We start from the raw sequence: 25,636 nt of genomic DNA, 5'->3' as shown, positions 1-25,636 counted from the left end.
GCGATGGTAATGATGTCAGCTCGCCCTCCATCAACCCCCCCCCGCCCCTCCACATCTCCACTCTGTTCTCCTTAGCCCCTTACTTCTCTTTTTTTCCCTCTCTCTCTCTCTCTCTCTATCCCCCACTCTTCATCTCCTGACTCTTTGTCTCTCTCCCTGGCCTTTTTTCCCCCGGCAGAGAGGGATGGAGGGCACTATATCAGCTCAACAGCGGCTGAGACGCTGAGCCATGCGCCCCCCTCTCGAGGCAGCTTGACACGCGGAGGGGCAGAGACGACCCATCCATTACCGCGGGAGAGGGGTGCCACGCCGGTGAATTATGGAGCAGCTCCACACAGGGAACAATGGGCCCGGCCTTCTGCGCTCAGAATTAGAATAAGGCCCGGATTCCCCTACTCTCTCGGCCAGACAGTCTGCTCACCGCGTCTCGAAGGGAAACTCTGCATGTGCGCGCTCACGATTCTTACAGTGTTAATTCTTTATTTATTTTCTCCCAAATTACTAAGTTGGTTTGTATTAAAAAAAGTATCATCATCATATTTTACATTTCTTTCCGAAAGATCTCAGGATAAATACGGGACTGAACATGGAGGCAGTCGTAAGTACTTGGCTGAACATGGAGTCGGTTTGTTCCTTGTATGTGTCGTCTCCAAAGCGGAACGTGTGCTATTAGCGTGCTGGGCTGATAAGCGTTCAGACGGGGAGGAAGTTAGCATTCAGGAGCTGCCGTTGGAGAGAAGCGCAGGTTATCACGCCCGTGCCGGGGAAAGGCAGCGCTGTCCTGACAGCACCCAGCTCTGCTTCTTTGTCCTCCATCTTCCTCCTTCCTCCTCCAGCGCCAAACGAAGGCAGCCATAATTAAAATTCCACTCTCAGCATCTTTCCATTAAACTGCCGGATAATGAAAGACGGAGATAAAGACTCAAATGCTCTCTCCTTCTCTCCGTCTAATTTTCAGAAACGGCGTGTTTTAGAGCGGCCATTAACCATTTCGTTCCGATGCCTCCAGCGGAATATTTAATCTATTATAATTATTAAACTTATGCAAATCGTTAGGGGGGGAGGGGGAAGGAATTGTATGAGCCGGGGAAACCCTGTTTCCTGTTGTTCTTGTTCAGAGTGCTGTATAATGGTTCTACTCACTTCCTGGGTCACAGGGTCACCGACCGATGGGTTGTCACCAGGACGGTGGTAAACACGTAGGTTCAAATGAACGCAAATACGAGGAGGGGGGTAACAACACAGACTGGAGAGGTACATCACTTCAGTCCTACAGCCTGTGTCGCCCTATAACACCCCCCCCCCCCCCAGCTCACCGCTCATTTTCACACATTTTTAGAGGGACGGGTTCTTACCAATTACTATTAAACAACACCCGTTGAAATTGGAGCGTAGCGCTAATTTTAATCTCAGTGTGAAACAGGAAAAAACCTATTCAACTGATGGAAGGTGATAGTTGGCCTGGATAAGGTGATACAAGAAGGCCCCTCTCGAAAGCGTTTGGATAAACGTTTGGTTTTTGTACAAATCAACGCGTTCCTTATTTGCGCTTTTATTCTTCAGAGAGCCACTCTGACCAACGAAATGAACTCGTGACCTGGAACTAGATTCCGGTAGCTTCCCTTTCTGAAGAGCGAACGGCGCGTCTGTTCCTGGTTTCCCCGTAAGAGAATCTCGATGAGGCCTGGAGTCGCACGGCTGCTCTCCCCACAGATCACGGCTCTGATATCCTAGCAACATTTTGATATTTTCTGCATGCGTCACCATTAACAGGCCCGACCGTCACCCCCAGGCCCCTTCCCCCCTCCCCCCACGCCGGCCCAGCGCCGCGGTCTCTGCGGGGAACTACAGGTTAATATTACATTTGAGAAGCAGGCTACATTTTTTATTTATTGAAAGGCAGCCTAGCATGAAAGAGCGCGCACGCATGGGGCAGTGGATTACCTGACCCCCATCTCCGGCTGAATCACCCGCCTGCCCTCCCCCACCCCAGCCCAGAGAGACCGTGAGGAGGGGGGGGTGCTTTTCTAACCTTTTCTCCCCCTCGTTTGTGCGTTCACTTGACCGGGTGCTCCACACTGCAGCGCGTGCCGATCGTCACGACGGTAGGTGTACTGTCACGACGGCAGGCGTACCGTCACGACGGTAGGCGTACCGTCACGACGTGGCCTGCCCTCCGCCGGGGCCGTCGTGACGGCCGAGCTGCGCTTTGAGCTCTACCTCCCCCCCCGCTGTCTCAGATATGCGTCTCTTTCTCCTTTTCCCTCGCGGACATGGAGTACGCTCTCCTCTGCAGAGGGCTGACGACTCTCTCGTCACACAGCGCGAGTGGGGAGAGAGAGAGAGACAGAGGGAAGGGAAGAGAGGGAACGAGAGAATGTGCGAAGAGAAGAGGAAGAGAAAAAGAGATTGAGGGAAGGGAAGACAAACAGAGAGAGAGAATAAGATAGGTAGGGGGTGAGAGAGGCAACGGCAATGTATTACCGGCCTGCCAGTGACCTTGGGACGCCCAAGTCTTAATCTAAAAATGAAAAAAATGAGGGGAAAAGCCGGTGTGAGCATCAGGGCTATCCTTCAGCTGAATTTATGAAGGGGTATAAACCATGACATTAAGTCCTTGGAGGCTACAGGCACCCCAAGGACCCCCAATTCAGCGGAACACTCAATCATCACCCGGCAACCGCACAGCGCTGCTCGAGCAGGGCGAATAGAGGAGATGCTCCGGACAACCGCCACTTACGCATACTGAAGGAACCATCAGACCGAGCAACGCCCTGTCTGTGAGCGCGCAAGTGTGTGTACCAGTGTGTGTGTGAGTGTGTATGTGTGTGTGTGTGTGTGTGTGTGTGTGTGTGTGTGTGTGTGTGAATGGGTGTGTACCAGTGTGTGTGTGAGTGCCTGTGTGTATGAGAGTGTGTGTGCGGGTGTGTGTGAGAGTGTGTGTGCGGGTGTGTATGAGAGTGTGTGTGTGTGGGTGAACACGTGTGTACGAGATTGTGTGTGAGTGTGTGTGCGTGTGTGAGCACGTGTATGAGTGAGTGTGTCCGTGCGTGTCTGTATGACTGTGTGTGTGAGTGTGTATGGGTGTGTGTGTGCGCATGTGTGTGTATGGGTGTGTATGGGTGTGTGTGAGTGTGTGTGTATGGGTGTGTATGGGTGTGTGTGAGTGTGTATGGGTGTGTGTGTGTGTGTGTGTGTGTGTATGGGTGTGTATGGGTGTGTATGGGTATGTGTGTGTGTATGGGTGTGTATGGGTGTGTGTGAGTGTGTATGGGTATTTGTGTGTGTGTGTGTGTGTGTATGGGTGTGTATGGGTGTGTGTGTGTGTGTGTGTGTGTGTGTGTGTGTATGGGTGTGTATGGGTGTGTGTGTGTGTGTGTATATGGGTGTGTGTGTGTGTGTGTGTGTATGTGTGTGTGTGTGTGTGTGCACACCTGAATGTGTGTGTGTGTGAGTGTGTATGGGTGTGTGTGAGTGTGTATGGGTGTGTGTGTGTGTGAGTGTGTGTGTATGGGTGTGTATGGGTGTGTGTGAGTGTGTATGGGTGTGTGTGTGTGTGTGTGTGTGTGTGTGTATGGGTGTGTGTGTGTGTGTGTGTGTGTGTATGGGTGTGTATGGGTGTGTGTGAGTGTGTGTGTGTGTGTGCGTGTATGGGTGTGTATTGGTGTGTATGTGTGTGTGTGTGTGTGTGTGTATGGGTGTGTGCACACCTTAATGTGTGTGTGTGTGTGTGGGTGTGTGTGTGTGTGTGTGTGTGTGTGTGTGTATGGGTGTGTATAGGTGTGTATGGGTGTGTGTGTGTGTGTGTGTGTGTATGGGTGTGTATGGGTGTGTATGGGTGTGTGTGTGTGTGTGTATGGGTGTGTGTGTGTGTGAGGTCCTATGTGCCACCCCAGCACTCACTGCTGCAGTAATGAGCGTACGGCCGTTCAGCAGCCGCTGCCCTCTTAACCCCCCGCCAGACCAGCAGGCCGTCTCCACAGGGGGGCGAGACACACGTCTGAGCGTCCGGCTACCCCAGGCCTCCGCGCGTTACCCCAATTACAGTATGTTATACCACCCCCCTCTCTACTGTAGTCTGAGTGCTGTAGTCTCCCCCCCCCCACCGCACCGGTCTCTTTGTTTCCTAACGCGCGCTCCTGCGGCCCCTCTGTAGCTCGCTGTACGAACAGCGTAGACGCACACGTTCCATCGCCGCGGCCCGTTTCACGCGCTGTTCCGATCCCGCCGTACCGCCGCGCGGCTTCTTTCCTCCGCTCGCATTTGAATTTGCATTTGAGGCCCCCCAGACAAAGCCAGAGCCTGTGATCCAGAGAGTGCTGCTCTCCCCCCTGCCACACTCACACCACACGCAGGAATTACATCTTAATGATCATGTGACCCAGGGCGTTACGCATTCGCTGTCATCAATTGGCCTGTTCTTTTGAGGAGCTGGGGAATGTTAGCCATTCACACTCACTCTGGAAACCATCTCTGACTGGTTCAAGGGCTTGTCTGTCTTCTCCTGCAGTATGACCAAGCAATGCTTTCCAACTGGGCCTCAGACCAGAGACTGACCAGGTCCTGTTGGGTCTACTGGACCGCAGGCTGGAAGGAGGAGGTGGTCCCTCACCCCATATTTACACACACTGGCCCTGAGAGAGCCCGGGTCTAAAGGAATGCAAATCTAATCCAGGTAGAAATCCAAAAAATCCATCTGCTATCTGCTATTGTGAAAAGTGACTCACATGTGCACACACACGCACATATGGATAGATGCACATACTCACCCACACACAGATACAGATATGAGCACACACACACACACACACGCACACATAGACGCATGCACATACACACACACACACACACAGATACGAGCACACACACACACACACACACACAAACACACACATACACAGAGACACGCATGCACACACACACACACACACACACAGGTGCACAGCCCTGTTTTGTTTGCAGAGTGTTGTGTACACATGTTGGGTCTGTTATCCTGCACAGTTGTTCCAGTATAAATTGCCAAAAGGGCCATCTGAATAAATAAGGCAAAAAAAGGGAAAAATAAAAAAACGCAAAGAAGAAAATAAACAGACTGAATCCTGGAACTGATCCGCGGAGCGGCAGCTCATCCAGAACTGCCGAGTGCAGCTAACCCTTTCGCCCAATTATATCCCAGTGTGCAGTGTGGCGGGCGCTGATGTGTTTTTCATGGGCTCCCTGCGTCTCTGCACTCAGCCCGCAGCGCTGACAGGCAACAACATGACATCAGCATCCACACGACCCGGCCAAGGGGCCCCGGGACCCCATTAAAGAGGGGGGAACCATCACCGGGACCCCCGCGAATAATGCCTCTCCATTTCCATTCGCCTGACAAGACGCTACGCGGCAAGAGGAGCCAGAACGACACGGAAATGAAAGGTGAAAAAACGCATCAGTAAACAGAGGGAGTGAAGCTATTTTGTGGGGGGAAGATGGTGAATGGGGGAAACGGGGGTGAGGGTGGGGGGGGGGGGACACGGCGGTTCCTAAATATGAAAGAGAAGGTGCTGCGGGAGGTTCGGGGGAGAAGACGCGGCAGATGTGTGCGATTTAGCGGGGGTTAAATGAAAATCAATCTCCTTTCACTGCTTGAGACGCTCAATCAAAACACATTGTTTTAATAGGGCGATGTGTGCGTCGTAACTGCAGGGGCAGACGTCTGCGCTGATAATATCTCCCCTGCAGCGAATTCAGCATCCGCACCGACGGGTAAACGGACGGGCGCACTCATTAATGCGTAAAGATACGCACGCCGGGCTACAAAATAAGCAAACACAGTGGGGGTAATTGAAGGATGAAAACAGGGGTTTTGAATTGGCAAGACGGCCATAATTTCCCAGTTCTTCCTGGCTTTTAAATTAAGGATTCGGATTTTTCACCATTGCGATTTGAGCGATCTTGTCCATTACAACTGTCAGGACGAAAGAGAGACATGATGGAGAGGATATGTAGATACACTCATTGAGCACTCCCGTTGCTCTCAAAACAGTCACGATTCTTCGTGCCATGGATTCCATAAGATGGTGAAAACATTCCTTTTTGAGATTCTGTTGAAATTATGTTGAAATGATTGCATCACGCAATTTCTCCATAGTTGTCAGCAGCACATTCATGCTTCAAATCACAACCCAAAGGTGTTTTATTGAATTCAGACTGGGAAGGCCACTGAAGAACAATGAACTCATTGTCATGTACATGAAACCAGCTTGAGACTCCTCTGGTGGTGCATTATCATGCTGGAAGTAGCCATTAGAAGATGGGTACATTGTGGCCATGAAGGGATGCACATGGTCAGCAACAATGCTCAAATTGGCTGTGACATTCAAGCGATGATTGATTAGTATTAACAGGCACAAAGTGCGGCAGGAAAACATTCCCCACACCGTTACACCACCGCCACCAGCCTGGACTGCTGACACAAGGTTGGGCAGGTTGGGTCCATGGATGCTGTTGTCACCCATTGCCTCAAGGTTCGATGGGTTGTGCATTCTGCAATGCTTTTCTGCTCACCACAGAATAGTTTAGAGTTATTATAGCCTTTCTGTCAGCTCAAACCAGTCTGGCCCTTCTCTGATAACCTTTCTCATCAACAAGGCATTTCCGTCCGCACAACTGCCGCTCATTAGATGTTTTTTATTTTGTTTTTTATAGAGTGTGAAAATCCCAGGAGATGAGCAGTTACAGGAATACTCAAACCAGCCCATCTGGCACCAACAATCATGCCACGGTCAAAATCACTGAGATCACATTTTTCCCCCACTCTGATGGTTGATGTGAACATTAACTGAAGCTCCTGACCCGCATTTATGCATTGCACTGCTGCCACGCGATTGTCTGATTCGATAACAGTATGAATAAGTAAGTGTTCCTAATAAAGTGCTCAGTGAGTGTATAAATAAAGGAGAGAGGTGATGAAATCCCGGTACGGAAAGGGATGACATTTAATTGGCCAATAAGCCAGTGATAGAGCGCCCGGTGTTTGCAGTGAGATTTGGAGACCGTTCTAGGAGAGGAGCATGATGGGTAATGGGGGTGGTGCGTGAGGCAGACAATTAGGCGAGGGGGGAAAAATAAATAAATGCACGAGTACATAAAATAAGCTAAACATTCGCGGTCGAGCATTCCCAGCAGAGCCGTATTAAGAGAGAGCGCTCAGTCGAGCCCCATAAACCTGGCCAGCTAGCGTTCGCACAAACGAGCCGCCCGCGCCGTTTCATTCTGTCATCTTTAACGGGCACGGAGCGCGCCTCTTTCGCCCGCTCCCCGCCGCCCACCCGGGCTCCCTCATTCCGCCGGATAGAAAAGAGCCACAGGATTCCCGCTAATGGAAGCCGACACTACGTGTAACTTTCCGTCACAGGAGACATCAGCGCAAATTAGCTGATAATTTAATTTTTTTCCATTAGGGAGACTGCACGGTAATAACTCTGACGGCAGACGGTCCAGCTCCATTAATGTCTTCATTTCCCCGCCGACGGGTTTCCCGGTGAGTCCGCCCGCCATGACTGCGTCTCGGAGATACGCGGTGGCGGTTGGCGGGGTGGGGTTTGCCCCGATTTAAACGAAGGTAGGAGAAAAGTAAGATTGGCCTCGAGTGGTGCTTGTGCCACACATTCCTTTGAGGACAGCAGTTGGACAAATGTCAAATGTCAAATGCCCTATTTCCTAAACCCGCCCCCCTCACCAGAACAAAGAGCTCCAGAGTGTTTCCGAGGCAACGTAAGCGACCGTAATCGCACGCTGACCGTAGACACCCGGTGACGCACGTTCTGCCTTTTACCGGCCATCCCGGTCGGGTGGAAGTAACGCGGCGCGTTCGGAGAAACAACAGCTCCGAGTACAGCCTCTCTGCGTAATGCCGGTCGTGTGTGTGAACCCACAACTGCCCCCCCCACCCCCCCCCAAATTCCCACTCCTCGGATGAAAGATTCACGGAGAAGATTTCTCCGGTCACTGGCTTTCCCGCACACATCGCGCTGGGCGAAGCGTCTTCCGGAAGGGAGCCTCTGTGCCTCGCCCCTCCCCCCCTACCCCCCTCCCCCCGGCTGGCAGCAGGTCCAGCCGCAGGTGAGGGCCAGCCTGTGGGGCTGTGATTACACAGCTGTTGAAGGGGTATTAGCTCCCAGCTGCTGGCGCGCTGCACTGACAGGGGTCCACGGCCCCTCCTTCATGCCCAATGATCCGGGTAATTACGCCGTCCAATACCCCCCTCCCCAACCCAAAAGACCCCCATCCTCCCCTCCCCGCTCCACCCGACCCAAACTGCAGCTGGACTGGCTGTCCCCGCTCTGACAGTCAGCACAAACAGGCCCACACATCACCCAGCGTCGATACTGGGCCCTGTTTATCGCCGCCCGAGATCTGCAACTCTACAGTACAACAGGGAGGCCCGGTGTAAAACCGGGTATCTACCATCTTAAATCACTCCCGTGTCTTTATTCGCCGCTCCGTACATTCAGTTCGTTTCCAGGACAATGCCCTCGCAGAGTCAGGCTACGGGGCTCTCCAGGACGTGAGCTTGTGACTTTGGTGACGCTCATGCACGTGTGCCTGAGGGGTAAGTTACACCAAAGGAATTCTGTTCCCGAAATAAGACCAGACTAGAAGTATGGTTTTCAGCTATCAACACAGACGGGGACATAATGTTCTCAATCAGTCAATTCCAGACCTTGGAATTGTGGGTTTTGTGATCTGGTGTTCGAGACTTCTGTTCCTACCACAGCAGTTATGCCTGGCCAACTGCTCCGTCCTGACCCCCAAAATCCCACAGCCACACCCCAGAGAATCCCCCAGCCGGATCCCATCAGACACTGGATGTGTAATCACCCACAGCACATTGGCCTAAACTGCCCCAGAGGAGAAGAGAGGAGAAGAGGGGAGAGGAGAGCTCACCTTGGCAGAACTAGGACACCACATCCCCCCACCCCACGCACAAACTATACGTCTATCGCTGATCCCCTCTTTTCCCTGCCCTCTCTTCTCTTCCACTCCCTCTCTCCCCTTCTCCTTCCGTGAGCAGAAAATAAAAAGGCCTGATGATCAGTAATTTCACAGCTGACAGACTTTTCCTTCCTGTTTGATATCATTTGCAAAAAGAGGGAGGACTCTTTGCTGGGCCTCTCCACCACAGTGAGGAATATGCTGTTATATTCTGTGGAATATATTGGCATGCGAAAGAGCAGCGGTGGGATTAAGATCTCAATCCCACCAGGCAGGGAGGAGCGATGGGGGAAAGATGAAGGGAAACAGCGGCAATGTTCTCAGACCAATGGAGGAGCTTACTGGAGGACACCAGCCAATTAAAAATGACCTGCAGACTGAAGCCCTGCCAATCTGGGGCAACATTAGCCAATCATAACTGACCACCGGCAGCATCCCCGTGTTGGGTCAGTACTTTAGTGCACTAAACAGACACGGCTTAACAGGACACTCCACCGTGCAAGAGCCTGAACCACTGCCCTCCTCACTTTCCTCCAAATGATCAACGCTGCATGGTGTTCTCGGTCCTATCGGTGCACATAAGGACCGTGTGCACAATGACACGCTCCACCGTGGTGTTCAGGCGACGCGACAGCGTGCAATAATTTGCTCGTCGGCCGATTTATTTGCCCAATCACACTGGCGTCGGCTGCAGGAGGTGTGACGGCCAGGACGGGGGGGAGGCCCACGTATCGCACATCTGGCTGCATCTGGACGTTTGGCATCGCCCGAGTGCGTCTGCGTTCCGGGACGGGCTGTCCGCTCACGTCCCCGGTGAAAGGATCGGCACGCACCAGAAAACCGCCGGCCACACGCGCACGTGTGTGACGCCGCTCCCTGCCCGGACCAGTTTGGCCAGGCTGCAGCGTACCCCATTTCCCCGCACGGCCCCCCTCCCGCCCCCCTCGCGCCCCCATCCCCAGAGGGGCTGTGTCAGCCGCAGGCACGGGGGATCAATGCCGGGGAACAGTCTTATAATGGCCTGGATTAATGATGAAAAATTTGGCGTCGCCCCGCGGACTCCCGGACATTCATCACCGGAGCGGGGGGGGGGGGCTGCCAGTTGGCGGGTCTTATCACCTCCTGACCCTGGAGGCTGGACAGCGGTGATGCTGCCGCCGCTGTCTCCTGATGGAAACCGGAGAGCCAAAATGGTGCTTCCATGGCCCTCATCCCGGGAAGGGAAAAGACACTAACAGCTGCGAGGGAAAAAATGGCTGCTGCGTACTGTCAGCGTTGTAGCCAGTTAAGCCTATCCCTAATTTCCACAACCAAATGTCTTCAGCTGCACCCGATGGGTCTCTCAGCTTTGCCATTTTTCACTCTCTGTTCTTACTCTCTCTCCTCCTCTCCTTCCCTCTCAGGTACAGCAGGCCAGGGGTCGTTCAAACATTTCACTTCAACTTTCTTCACTTATTTTCTTTCAGCGAAAACGACATTGGCTGTTTCATGTCCGCGTTTCTGCTCATTTGCATTTATCGTTTTTGTCAGAGATACAGGGACAGGTGTGCACTGAACCCTGGCCAAGGTAAAGGCAGACAGCTGGGAAAAGAAGTGCCTGTTCATTTGCTGTTTCTCAGTTTCAAAATGGCCTCCGGTACTCTGGGAAAGTACCTTCGAACATGTTCGCATCCCTGATGACGGCACGTCTCCTGAAACATCAGAGCGCTCCGTAATCAACCCGCGAATGCACTCCAGACCCCTCATGAAGGACCGGGTTCCCGGGGACCTCCGACCGTCTCCCACCGGCTGAGAGACACGGCCATTACACGAGCTGTCACGGGGGAAGAGAGGAGTCGGAGAAATACCCAACTTCAGGGCTTTAAGTGGCAGCCCTGATTAGCTATCAGGGCCCAGGCAAAGCGATGCTATCTGAGGAGGACCCACTCATTGAGGGGGCAGGACCTCATGGTGAACTTCATCACCGGGTCTCCCACCAGCCCTGCTCTCAGACACGGGTCACTTTTTTGGGATGAATAACGAAGTAATGAAGATACAGTATGATAGCAAAAACGGTTGTGGGTTGATAGTCACTCTGAATACATAAAGGCAGGCAAACTGAGGACTGAGGCTTTCAGTCCCAGACCGAAGTGCGCTACGTGTCTGGTGAAAATGAATCCCTGTGTAAAGGTCTTCCTTTGTGTGACGAACAGAGAAAATGTTTGAAAAACAGAAATGCTCTTTTCGAAAAAGGATGAGTCAAATCAAGTGTTCAGCGAGGCTGACCGGCGAGCTCAGAGCACCTGCACAGGGAGCAAACACACAACACACAATCCAGCCCCTCCTTCCCTGGGACTGGGGTGTCCTTGTATCAACCGCGTCTCCATTTCCCGTTCCCCAACTCACTCCAAGAACCATATGTCACACGTACCACGCTAGCTTCCGAAAAACCGAAAAAAGACCAGGCGGGTAGCAGCGCCCCCCCTGCACCCCGAAAAAGGGGCGGGCCGTCGGCTGTCCCAGCGTTACAATCAGCAAACTGGAGCGGGAACATAAATCCCAGCATGCAGTGGCACTAATGGACAGCCGGGCCTCCATCAAGGAATGTGAGAAGTAAGCAGATATCAGCCCGCGATGGCGGGGGGTGGGGGGGGTGGGGGGGCAATTAAGAGCGTGGCGCTCAGAGGACTGCAGGTGTGCGAGGCACCGATAAGGACAACTCGCCGACCATTACTCACCCCCCCCCCACCACCCCGCCCCGCCCCGACAACACAAAATAGCCTCCCTCCAAATGACTGCGCCTTTTTGGCAGCCTCCGAAAAGCCTTTCCTTCGCCCAGTCGATGAGGCCCGCGCATTGGAGAGGTGGCGGAAAGGGAGAGATAGCGGAGGGAAACACATTTCATCCCGCCGGGAGAGACAAGGAACAAAAAAAAAAGAAGGAAAAAAAAAAACTGTGTGCAATTTCGTGGGGAAAAGTAATTTAGAAAAACGACACGATTCCGTGAGCTGGCTTGGTTCAAGGCAATTAAGATTAATTAAGTGTGGCTGGTAACACTTTATATTTCTGATAGCACTTTTATTATCAGTAAAGTGGCACATAATGGGATACACACCATCATTACTTAGACGCATATTTATTTATAAAACATGAAGAATACCAACAAAGACCCGCTGAATGCGTATGTCTACTGGAGGATGCGCTGTTCCCTTAGCAAACGCCGTCCAACAAAAAGCACCATTAAATTCAGAAGACAACAGCCCGCGCCCTGGTATTGCTACCAGCCAAATCAACAATGATAACGACTCGGGAAACGGTATTACACTATAACACTATTAATTCAGTGTGTGTGTGTGTGTGTGTGTGTGTGTGTGAGAGTGCGTGATACTGGGAAAGAGCAGAAGTAGCATTTATTTTTTTTATAACAGCAATAGGGAGATTACTCTGTTATGCTCACTGAGCATTTTATTAAGTATTTATTAGACTTATTTTTTAGACTTCTACTGCTGTAGCCTACTGTCACCTTCCTGTCAGCTTTGACCAGTCTGGCCATTCTCCTTTGACGTCTCTCATTAACAAGGCATTTCTGTCTGCAAAACTGCTGCTCACTGGAATTTTTTTTTCTTCCACCATTAACACAACTCTCAATTATCAGTTTCTGAGATACTCAAACCACCCTGCCTGCCACCAATAATCATTCAAAAAGCAGAAAAGCGAATGAGTAACACAGTTAACAGACTGCATATAACGCAGGCCTGGTTTCAACAATATTACACTGGATTATTATTATTGGACAGCAGTGGGGTTCTGCAGGTGTTGGGCTAATGCTAACAGAAAGAGGAAAAACACCCTTCCAATGTAGAGTGCTGGCCGGTGTAGCACACCTGTGCAGCAGAAAAGGGGAGCGGCAGGTGATGTTTTTCGGGCAGGGGAGCGCCCCTCCCGCTACCTCTCTCTGCTGTTCATTTATTCTTCAACTACCTTCTCCGGTTCCGCCTCTCCATCCAGCCAGAACTGTCAGCGATCGATGGAGCACAGAGGACACCCGCAACCCACAAGCAGGTGCGAAACCCTCCCCTCCCCCCACCCCACCCCCCGAAACCTCACTCTGCTCCTACGCTAGCCCCTCCCTCCTCATTAGACACCTGGCCTCCGACAGAAGACACTCCACATCTCCGCCACCACGCACAAACGACACAAACAAAATGCACACATTCTGCGACTCGCGCGTCGACGTGTGGGAGAAGGTTGTGAGGGGGAATTCATCGGTTCCCTTCAGACGACTTTTTTTACTCTCGGTTCACAAAGCGACATTCAGCAGAGCCTCCGCGACCGCACGGGAGAGAGGCTGCTCTCCCACGTATGTATCTGTACCAGAGATTGGCTGTAAAAAATGCAAGGGAAGACATAAAACATGATGAAGGAGGGGAAAAAACCCAAGCCTACTCCAATTTGTGCAGAAATAAATCTATAAGCAATTTTTGTGCTTTTTTTTCTCCCTGCCTCGCTAATATGGCCCTTGGCTGCTGAGCTCAGCGGATCTGGATCTCACACACCCCCCCCCCCCCCGCACACCCCCGCACCCCCTCCTCTGAGGCTGAGAAAGTGTGGGATAAGCACAGGCTGTTTTTCCACACAGTAACGGCTCTGATCACCTCCAGCACTGCTCCCACACAGGAGATACCAGGAAAGGTCAAATACACCAGGCTGGGTCCACTGCGTTAAGACTGAGGACAAGACAATAATGACAATATTATACTTATTCATATATATCTATATATAAAAACAGACCCAGATGCACCCAAACATGTAGGTAGAGAGAGAGAGAGAGAGAGAGAGAGAGAGAGAGAGAGAGAGAGAGAAAGAGAACAGAATTCCTAAAAACAATTAAAATGCAAGTAATTTAATAGACCACAAATACATTAGAAACGCAATATCTGCGAGGTGGAAAAATGGGGGTTATTAGTGGAAATAAATCACATTACTAGTGGGACACATTACCCAAGTAAATGCACGGGCCTAAATGAGGCATGAACTGAACATTAAGGGAGGCAGACGCGCTGTTTACAGAGAGGTGCGTCTCCGGGGAGGGGAGGGAAGGGGGGAGTTTGGCAGGCAGTCCCCCCGTTCTGCCAGGGGAGAGGAAGACCGGGGGTCACCTACAGAGACCCGAGTAAACGGGACAGGGCAGAAGACCAGCAGAGAAGGGCACCCTGCTTCAGGATGGACTGTATGAGAATGAACGGTGGACATGACGAAAACGAGGGGAATGGCTAAGTGTGCTACAGGATGAGGCAGCAGGGTGCTATAGGATGAGGCAGCAGGGTACTACAGGATGAGGCAGCAGTGTGCTATAGGATGAGGCAGCAGTGTGCTATAGGATGAGGCAGGCAGCAGTGTGCTACAGGATGAGGCAGCAGTGTGCTACAGGATGAGGCAGCAGTGTGCTACAGGATGAGGCAGCAGTGTGCTACAGGATGAGGCAGCAGTGTGCTACAGGATGAGGCAGCAGGGTGCTATAGGATGAGGCAGCAGGGTACTACAGGATGAGGCGAGAGCTTATTCTATGTCATCAGATGTTTGGTGAGCGCTGCGTTTATGTATGTGTGTGTGTGTGGGTGTGTGTGAGTGTGTGTGTGTGTGTGGGTGTGGGTGTCGGTGTGGGTGTCTGTGAGTGTGTGTGTGTGTGTGTGTGTGTGTGGGTGTGGGTGTGGGTGTGGGTGTCTGTGAGTGTGTGTGTGTGTGTGTGTGTCTGTGAGTGTGAGTGTCTGTGAGTGTGTGTGTGTGTGTGTGTGTGGGTGTGTGTGTGGGTGTGCGACTGCATGTGAGCCAGATCGGCTAGGTGAGCCTCTATATATAGCAGAATTTCCCACAGAAACATCAATGAACCGTCTGTCCCCCCAACACCCACCCTCACTTCCCCACACACCTGCTTGGCATTCCCACTGCCTAATTAACTAGAAATAACCAAACGTTTGGAGATTTAAGACCAAAAAAAAACTACATGGAAGGATATAAATCCACTGGAGAAACAAAGGACATGAATAAATATATTAACTAGGACTCGTGAAAGAGCGTGAAAGAGAGAAAGAGAGAGAGAGAGACTTATCTGTGTTCCCCCAAAAGCATAAGAAAAACAGACATGTCTTAATCAGCACATCAAACAGAGTAGTGTGCTAATTAGGAATAAGCTATCCTTATCTGCACCGTGTTGCAGGAGAATAACAACCTGCGTCATCATAACGGCAGCCATTTTGTGGACACAAATGATTCCGTTGTTAAACCCGTTTCCTCACACACCGCACGACAAACGCGGTGCGTCTTCTTGTCCACAAACACGCAGAGCGCTTGTACACACATATTTGTTTGTTCAGACGAACTGTGCAAACACGGTATTTCTCTCTCCCTCTCTCCTTCCTCCCAACGCTTATACCCCGTGCGCAGGTACTGTAAATGTAGTCATTTGCATTCGCGCGTACGTTGCGCAGAGTACAAGGAACACTCCCAGGCTGGTGAACTATAATGAGGAAACGAGAAGGCAAATGGCGGTAAGTGACTGCCGCATCCCTGCATATTTACCTGCGCGCTTTTTCTGAAATGGGAAAACGCTCTGGAAACGACTGGAGCTGTAAAATGGCAGTAATTAGCCCCAGGTGCCTTTTTTCACTGTACACAGCTTCACGTTCTCCCACACATTTAGAGCGTCACTCTAATGTCTTCTCACCTCACAGAAATGATTAACATCACATTAGTCTAGGATGTGAGATACGCCTCAGAGATAGCAAGTCTGGAAGTGAATGTTTAGATTGTTTGCGTGTGCGTGTGTGTGTGTGTTTGTGTGTGTGTGTGTGTGTGTGCGCACATGTACTGAATACATAGGCACAGAAACAGAACCACAGCCCTGAGCATGCCAGGGCTAGTTAGCGCAGAGCATAAGCTTGAGCTTCCAGATAATCCACCTCCACGATGACCCAACGCTGAACACTCATCAGTATGGCAGCCTGGAGGTTCAGTCAGGCACCGACACACAGTTCCTCCGCTCTTTGAAGGCTCTTCTGGGCCAATCCCCGGTGAGGGCACTAACGGGCGGAGCGGTTTGCCGATCTTTCACACGGTCCCACGGTCCCACTGGAGCGGCGCTGACCGACCTTAAACACGGTCGCACCGGCGTGGTGCTGACTGGTCTTAAACACGGCCCCACCGGTCCTCTTTGTGTGCTCTCCCTCCACAGCGCTGAGAGCGTGTGAACATGAAGGGAAATGCTCACAAGTAACCTTGACCTTTTCCCAAAGACAGGGACGGGGAGGAGGACGGAGGGATGTGTGTGGGGTGAAGGGGGGTGGGGTGGGGTGGGGGGGGGGGTAAGACATGGTCCTGAATATCAGGCCAAGATCAGTATCCTGGCAACATGGTCCGTGCACTGTTGGCAGTAAATAACCGAGCGATTCTGCTTGAAATGACATGAGATGAAGTAAAAAAAATGCACTTCAATAAATGTTTTTTTCCAATTTCCTACGCAATTTATACCAGTCTAACTATCAACTATGTAACTGTCTAACCTTTTTGGTGTATATTAGCACAGTATATAAACAGAAAGATAAGGATAAAAGGTCCTGAAGCAAGCCTTAAGGTGGAAATCAGAAGCGCAAACGGCCATTCTTGGGTAACGGCAAAGGCATTACTCTGCACATTTACCTACCCTCATTCTACACCCTCCCCCCCCACCCCCCGACCCCAATTTGGTGCGGACGGCAGGAGGCCTGGTACAGGTATTTTATACTGCGGTGCTCGGTAATTGAGCGGCCAGGCCCGACTGCAGGATTTTACATAGAAATGAGTGATTAGCCGGGCACGGGTGAGGAAACGGACATAGCTTTCTGCTTCAGGAGAATACGCCCCCCGGACCAGCGTAGCGTAGCACAGAGTAGCATAGCACAGCATAGCGTAGCCCAGCATAGCATAGCACAGCATAGCATAGCTCAGCGTAGCATAGCTCAGCGTAGCATAGCACAGCGTAGCGTAGCATAGCGTAGCATGGCATAGCACTGCGTAGCGTAGCATAGCGTAGCATGGCATAGCACTGCGTAGCATAGCACGGCGTAGCGTAGCATAGCACAGCACAGCACAGCATAGCATAGCACGGCGTAGCGTAGCGTAGCACAGCTTAGCAGAGCCACCCGTCTGATATGCCAGGGCTAATGAACTCACACACCAGAACTGGAGTCCCAGTCCACTTGCGTGTTGTGCGGTGGAACCGGCCCTTTTTCTCCTCCAGCCTTTGTTTTAGCTAAAAGTCAGCAGGCGAGACGGGCCTTCCTGGCTTTGATGAGAGTAATTATTCGGTAACGAGTGCCGCAGGAATACATTCATTATGCGCCGAGCGTGCAAGAGCGCGTGCCGGATCTCTGTCCCCCGCCGCCCGAAACGCAGCCCCACCTCCCACCTCCATGTGCAGACAGGGCCTGCAGACACGCAGCCTCCCCACTGAGGAGCCCCGCTGCAGGGCTGCTGCACCAGCACACCCCCCATAACTACACACCGCCTGGATACTCACACACACACACACACAAACACTCTCACACATACACACACACACTCACACATACACACACACACACACACTCACACACTCACACACTCACACATACACACATACACACATACACACACACACACACTCACACACTCACACACTCACACATACACACACACACACTCACACACACACACACACACACATACACACACACACTCTCTCTCACACACACACACACACACACACACACTCACACACACACACACATACACCACCCCCCACAACTACACACTGCCTGGATACACACACACACAAATAACCATACTCACAAGCACACACCCACAGGCGGGCATAGACACACACGCACTTTTTTACAGAGCGTCTTCACAAAGAGTCGAGATCAATTCCCAATTGACGGAATTGATTTCCATGACCGGAATGTCACTTGAATTTTGGGGAGGTGGAATTGGAAGTGAATGGTGAGTATATGTTAGGAAGCTGAGGGGAGACCGGGGGGAATTGAGCAGGGAAACGCTGCGGCCCGGATGGCTCCGACAGCTAATGGACTGCAGTGTTTACCATGGAGGAGCGGCGGCCGGGGGGCGCCGGGCCAGCGGGTTAAATAGCCGTGTGCCGGGCGGAGGAAGCGCAGCTCTGGGCCTGATTGGGCGCTGTGAGTTAGATTGCTCTGTGCAGCTCTGTAATGACTGAACTGTGCCTTATCTCTGTGACCTCCGCGCGATCCGGCAGCCTCGCCTCCCGGCGCAGTCCCGGCTCCCCTCTCTGCTCGTTCCGCACCGAGGGGCCTCAGCACCAATCACGGCCCTCACTGCGGGGGCATATTGGGTATTAACATCCCATCTGAGAAAGAGCACTGCTTCCATATGCATTAGGGGGTGTGTGTGTGTGTGGGTGTGTGCGTGTGCGTGCGTGTGTATGCGTGTGTGTGAGAGAAAGTGTGCGTACGTGTGTGTGTGTGTGTGTGAGTGTGTGTGTGTGTGTGTGTGTGTGTGTGTGAGAGAGAGTGTGTGTGTCATGTGTGTGCGTGTGAGGGTGTGCGTGAGAGTGTGTGTGTGCTTGTGTGTGTGCGTGTGAGAGAGCGTGTGAGCGTATGTGTTAGAGAGAGAGTGTGTGCGCATGTGTGTCAGAGTGTGTGTGTGCGTGCGTGTGTGTGAGAGAGTGTGTGTGTGCGTGCGTGTGTGTGAGAGAGTTTGACTACACACGAGTCATTAGTTCAGCCTCCTCCTGCTCCTCTAGAGGTGCATATAAGTGTGAGTGTGTACTGACACGAGCACGCTAAGCTTACATAAGCATATACAGTCATCAGCACAGACTGCAGACCTCTCATACAGTCTGTGCTTCTGGGGGAAAAAGTCTCCCCGAAAACCCCCCCCCAGCCCCCCAGCCCCCCAGCCCCCATCTCCCTCCACCCTCATCCAACATTAATGCCTGTTGTTTATTTAATGAGGAGCTGCCTGTCCCAGTGCAGAGTGACTGCAGGGGGCTTGAGGAGGGGGGGGGTGTCTGTACGCATCACACACTCCGGCTGTGTACCTCAAACAGAGCCCGAGTGGCTGGGTGGGACAGACTGGGGGGAGGGAGGAGGGCCCTGTAAACATCTCTCCTCCATCGCTTCTCCTACAGAGAGCGCAGACACAACAGGGCTAGCATCCTCTTTGTGCCGAGGCGTTTCATCTTCAGCAAAACATTCACTCTACCCATTGAGCTGCACTGGTGAAACGCTGTGAAAACTGAAGAAGTAGGTCACATAAAACTCAAGCCCAAGCCTCGCAACTCACCAACCCGAAAAAAGTTACAGTCGGGAATTTCGATTCCTTTGATCAGTATTCAGTCAAAAATAAAACGTCTGTTTGCGTTAAACTGGCACTTCCACAAGGGCTTCTAATGAGAGGCTGGTGAAAGAAATTCATATATAAAGACAAAAATCAAAGACGCAACAATGAGTAGCAGCCACGCACGGTTGGGCTGGAGAAAGCGCCCCTTCCCGGGGGACGCGGGATCAGGACGCGGGGCCCTGGGCCCCTCTCCTCCGGAGGACGGGCCGGTCCACCGTACGGCGCGTAGGAGAGGAGCCGTTACCCGGCAGTAACCCTATTTGTGCAGCCACTTAACCGTTCACTCGTAACACATTCCTTAATAACACTTACATATTTACTATTTAATAGGAACCCACTCAGCCGCGACGGAGAAATTAATGTTTTTTTCCTCGTTCCTTTCTTACGGATAACACCGGGAATTCCCGCCACCTGCCACCGCCGTGGCCACTTCATGAAAAACAAATTGGAAGAGAAAAGAGAGTGAGGGAGAGGAGAAGAACGAGGGAACCGGCGGGTCGGGGGGTGGGGGCGGGAGAGCGTGGGGGGGGGGGTGCTGAGGGAATTGATTTAGACGACAGCAGCAATTTACTGTAGCAGGTGGACATTTTACAGTGATGATGACCGCCAAATAGAAAATGCATTTGGGTGGGGGGCGGGGGGTGGGGGGGGGGGGTATTTAGGGTTCCGTGGAGAGTGGGTGGAGGTGTGAGGTGGGGGGAAGGGGGGTCGACTGATGTATTTTAAAGATATTACAGCCTTCCCATTCATCTGACAGATGTGTGATGTAGCAGCGTGGAAGGGGGAAGACCCCTGCACAAAGCAAACTCCCCCTCCCAAGGGACTCTGGGAGATGTAGTCCCCCCCCCCACTCCCACTCCCACTCCCCCTCCCCCTTTATTCCAGCTAGCTGCCCTCTCATTATCAGAGTTGCCTGTCATTAGAGCGCTGGTGCCAGTGAGTCGGAAAAGTGGTGTTTACGGAGACGCCTCCCCGCGTGCGCGCCTCAGAGCTGGGGCTACCTTATCGCCGTGACCCCCCGACTCGCCGCAGAGGTCACTCCGGGCAACCGGCGCACACCGAGCGCGATCGGGACGCTGGTTCGGCCATCTTAGAGAGGCAGTTCAGCAAGCCGCTCGCTCGGCTGCTGTGCAAACAGGCTGTCCGAATAAACACAGAAAAGACACGACGGGCTCAGTCAACAGCTCACAGACCCCGCTTCATTAACGCCTCTTTATCACAGTCCAGGGAGCTACCGCACTGAGGCCGTAATGTACGCGAGTGACACTGGAATCTGAACTTATTCTGATCTATTCTGTCATTTTTAAATGGACCCACACTTGATTTCAAACATTTTTTTCTTGACATAATCTACTGCTGTTAGAGAACTCTTCTATTGCGAAATCCTAATATCATCAAGGAAATGACTAATTTGCCTCAAAGCTAGCTCTGGGTTAAACGGCGTGACAGTATGACGCCTAACAGCATATCGAAGGCTTCAAAGGTATGAAGGCTTACAATGGTACGACATTGTGCAACAACCATGAAACACTCCCAGCGCTTAGTACTGTTTAGTTTCAACACTAAATGCATCCATCAGGCCATGAGTGTATTTGTTTGAAGATCACCTCCCGGGAAGGTACTTAAGTTCAGTTTTCTACATACAGTACGCCATAGTCTTAACAGAAAGGCATTGCAAAAACCAGGGCAAACAACATTCACAATAAAACGGATTTGCAGCCACACTGGCTGCGGTCCACGGTAACACATTAAACAGTGCGGGTTATTAAAGGTGACTGGACACACCTACAGAGAGCTCTTTGTAATGGTTAAAAGGTGCTCTTAAGAGACAGGGCAGGACTAATCTACAGATAACGGGGGGAACTGAAGTCACTCGCTCATGTGAAAATGTGAGTCACTTCAGCAGAGAGGAAACCCTATTGAAAAATAGTTCGGTAAAAAATGTGAGAGCCATTGTTTTCATGGCGAGGAAGATGCTAGTTTTATAGCTCTCACTTACAGTAACTGGTGCCCATTTTCTTATGGAAGGTTCCGGAACATGAAGTTGCCACAGAAATTGAGCAAAAATATAGGGGGTGGAAAAAGCAAAAACAGTGATTTAGCCTTCCTTCACTCCCTCCCTCCCTCCCTCCCTCCCCACCCTGGATCGCCCCCACACCTTCTCCTCCTCGGTCCAAAGAGGAGCGCTCACAGGGAGGTGAAACAAACACGTGCGTTGTCAATGGAAGAAAGCAAAGAAAAAGGGAACAAAAGCGTTCAGGGGCTCAGGGGCTGAGCATTAAATATGGGAAATGGCCTTCACATGCTATGATTAATAGAGGAATCCATTAGCGTAAAACGCTAACTCCCCCCCCGCCCCCCCCCGCCCCCTGCCCCCTCTGTAAAGCCAGCCGCTTGAAGCAGCCAATATCTGAAATCTACACAGCAGAGTGTATATGTGTGCGTGTGTATGTGTATAATGTAAGTGTGTGTGTAATGTATGTGTGTGTGTGTGTGTGTGTGTGTGATGTATGTATGTGTGTGTGTGTAATGTGTGTGTGCGTGGGTGATTGTGTGTGTGTAATGTGCGTGTGTGCGGGTGCGTGCGTGTGTGTGTGTAATGTGTGTGTGTGTGGGTGTGTGTGGGGTGTGTGTAATGTATGTGTGTGTGTGTGTGGGTGTGTGTTGGGTGTGTGTAATGTGTGTGTGTGTGTGGGTGCGTGTGGGGTGTGTGTAATGTGTGTGTGTGTGTGTGTGTTGGGTGTGTGTAATGTATGTGTGCGTGCAGGTGCGTGTGTGTGTGTGTGTGTAATGTATGTGTGTGTGTGGGTGCGTGTTGGGTGTGTGTAATGTATGTGTGTGTGTGTGTGTAATGTGTGTGTGTGTGTGTAATGTGTGTGTGTGTGTGGGTGTGTGCGTGTGTGTAATGTGTGTGGGTGTGTGTGGGGTGTGTGTAATGTATGTGTGTGTGTGTGTGTGTGTGTTGGGTGTGTGTAGTGTGTGTGTGTGTGTGGGTGCGTGTTGGGTGTGTGTAGTGTGTGTGTGTGTGTGTGGGTGCGTGTTGGGTGCGTGTAATGTGTGTGTGTGTGTGGGTGCGTGTGGGGTGTGTGTAATGTGTGTGTGTGTGTGTGTGTGTGGGTGCGTGTGGGGTGTGTGTAATGTGTGTGTGTGTGTGTGTGTGTGGGTGCGTGTGGGGTGTGTGTAATGTGTGTGTGTGTGTGAGGGTGTGTGTGGGGTGTGTGTACACTGCACATGTCTCTCTCTACCCTCACATCACAGATGCACATGACGCAGGGCGGCTGGTGAAACAAGGTCTATTTTCATTCACAGCTTGTCCTTGAGAGGGAGAGAGACCCAGAGAGAGGGATCCACGTCTCTCAGCCTCCCCTCTCTATCCCCAGACTAGGCCCGCCTCTCCTCTGCACATCAGGACATGTTCTCATCAGGAGGCTGCCTCACATTAGACTCATACTAAACCCAACATCACAGCCCCGATGGCAGCTCCCTCCCCGAAGAACACAGCTCTACCCAGCTCTCCTTCCGCCACATTCCTCTTACTGATGATACATCAATCCTTATGAGGTTTCCGATGAAGATGTGAAGCTTCAGAGAGAGAGGGAGAGAGCGGGAAAGAGAGAGAGAGAAACTGAAAAAGGGAGAGTGTGAGACAAGTGAAATTCATTACAGTACAGACTTCATATTTATCAGTTTTGTTACAGTACTGCTGAACATATGCCCAGCGCAGAACCTGTCACAACTCAGACATCTTCAAGGCTTAATGAAGAAACCAATCTGTTCCTGCCATCCATCATCAAGCACACACACACACACACAGTACACACACACACACACACACACATGCGCACAGAACACGCACACACACACACACACACAAAAATGCATAAGCATACACACACACAAGCCTCGCAATTCTCTCTGCACTTTAAAAGAACCTTGCTGCTGATCTAGCCACACATTTGACCTGTCTTTACTTGATGAATTCCAGTTTAATTGGGGAAAGCTGCTATGATTTTAATTCTCCAGATCTGCTGTTTGGGATTACAAAAAAGAAGGATTAGAAAAAACACACTTGCACCAAGCTCCGCCCCCCACACCTCTTCAGAGCCTGACTTAGAGCCATATCCCACAATGCACTGCGGGGCGTCTCAGCAAGTTACCGTCAAGATGAAAGACAGCCGTGCGCACCGCACAGCCAAGAAGCGAAAACTCCCGAGAGGAGGATGAGCTACCTGGCAGAGGACAAAGGTCCACCTCTGTTTCTCTTCAGCGGAGCCAGACGGACCCCACTGCCCCAAACCCTCCCAGCATGCACCTCCCCCGGAGCCTGGCGTAAACACGCTGCCCTTTCCGCTGTGATCTCACTGCCCTCCACTGACCAGATAAAGCGCAGTTCAAACAAAAACAAAAAACACACAAAAACCATCTGCTCAAAAATGTCAACCCAAACCCCCCCCCCCCCCCCACCAACCCCCAACCCCTGCACAGAACCTCGCTCTAGCCCTCTCGTTGTTTTGGACGGCTCCCTCCCACCCCGGCGTGGGGACCAGACGTCTGCGTCGCGCGCGGAGGGGGGGCGGGTCTGACAGACAGCCGCTAACGAACCCCGCTTCCACACCCCGCGTTGGCGGCTCCAGCCTGGCACCGGAGCCTGTGTGCCAGCCTGTGGCCCTGGTGCACGGGCCCCCCCCAGGGGGCCGGGCGCTGCCAAAACGCCAGCCCCACCGAGCCCCCTCCACCGCCAGGCAGACGGACCGCTCTCTCCATGGCAACCAGGCCGCGATCGATCCGGCTATCCGCTCCCACGACGTACACGCCAGCGGAGAGGGGGGGGGGGGGGTGGTAGGGGGGGGCATTAATATGTGAGTGTTAATAGGTGGCGCTACAGACTAATTGCTCACTGGAACGGCGTCGTGTTTAATATTAGACTCCATTACGCGCTGGCTGCTGTGCGCAGCGGCAAATGAATTAAGACAACACATTATTTACCCCGCACGCGGGGGCAAACGCAGACTGACAGCTCGGAGAAGGTTGACACTCGACGTGGCAGCTGTTGCTCACATCTGCTGGCTCCCCCGCGCGGGGCACGTCTCCGCTCCTCCATACGCGCCGCTCCCGTAATTAGCCCCTCTCCCTCCGCTCGGCTGCGCCCGCCTCCGCTCCGCACCTCCGCCGCAAACACGGAGAGAGAGGGTGAGGGGACGGAGGGGGCGCCGGGCTCGGACTGGAAGAACGAGAGTTCCCTCAGAGGGACGGAAAACCGCGGCGTCTCTCTCCCGGTTCTCCGCTTCCTCGGTTCCCCCGGCTGTCGGTCGTGTTTGCCATCAGGCGGCAGACGACCGCGCCCTCGGCCGGTTTGACCGAAGCCGGACTCTGAGACTCGGAGGAAGCTGGAACAGACAGGCCGGGGAGGAGAGCGGGTCATTAGGCCGCAGCGTGCTGGGCTCCGGACCTGATTGATTTGAGGGGTAATATCATTTTTTTTGAGGGGGGAGGGGCGGCCGATGAAAGGCCGTTGTGCTGGGCCGCTTCATTAACAGCCTGGAGCAGCCAGTACAGATGTTTACCACACGCCTCCCAGATCCCACAGAGATCCATTTACTCAGAGAGAGAGAGAGGGAGGGAGGGAGGGAGGGGGAGGGAGAGAGGAGAGAGGCGGAGATGGGAATGGGGACTTGGGAATAATTGGAAGAGTGAGAGGACAGTCACATCATGTTTATAAAAGCAGAAACAATGTTACCATTAAGAGGCAACATCAGGCACTCAGAGTCGAGTCGAGGAAATGACTACAATCTACCCAGTTGGACAGAGGCCTAGTAATCTGAGGTAAATTACATTTACCTGCTGGTGTCTCCGTGTGTGTGTGTGTGTGTGTGTGTGAGAGAGAGAGAGAGAGAGAGAGAGAGAGAGAGAGAGAAAGCTTAGTGATCATGGCAGACAAAGCCAGGCAAAATCCCACAAAGTGTAGGTATATAAACAGTTACCTTGGCCATCTCTGCACTAATTTCTTATCCATTTCTTAAAAGTACATAAGTACTACTGGTACATGCCAATAGCTATTCAGCAGTGGGGTGCCCATATCCAGGAGGGCGGTGTATGTTGTTCGCTCTAGTGCAGGTTCGGTGACGGTCCGTCTTCTCCTTTATTGACACGCTGATAATGCGGAGCGAGGGGGAATCTCAGACACGTTTCCGCTTGCCTTCCCCTTTCGCCCAACGTCCCTAATGAGCTTGTCGCTACCAGAATTAATTTCTTATTGTTTAATTGATCCCCAAACAGACCCCATCCA

General features: G+C 52.1%; 1 protein-coding gene across 1 annotated transcript in view; it reads right to left on the bottom strand.

Moving 5' to 3' along the window:
• The window catches only part of robo2 (roundabout, axon guidance receptor, homolog 2 (Drosophila)), a 450,826-nt gene that overhangs the window by 147,238 nt on the left and 277,952 nt on the right, over nt 1-25,636 (bottom strand). The window lies entirely within an intron of this gene.

This window comes from Conger conger, chromosome 13 (genome assembly GCF_963514075.1).
Source record: "Conger conger chromosome 13, fConCon1.1, whole genome shotgun sequence".
Lineage (NCBI taxonomy): Eukaryota > Metazoa > Chordata > Actinopteri > Anguilliformes > Congridae > Conger > Conger conger.
Note: the sequence above shows the minus strand (reverse complement) of the source record. Positions and strands in the feature narration are given on the sequence as shown.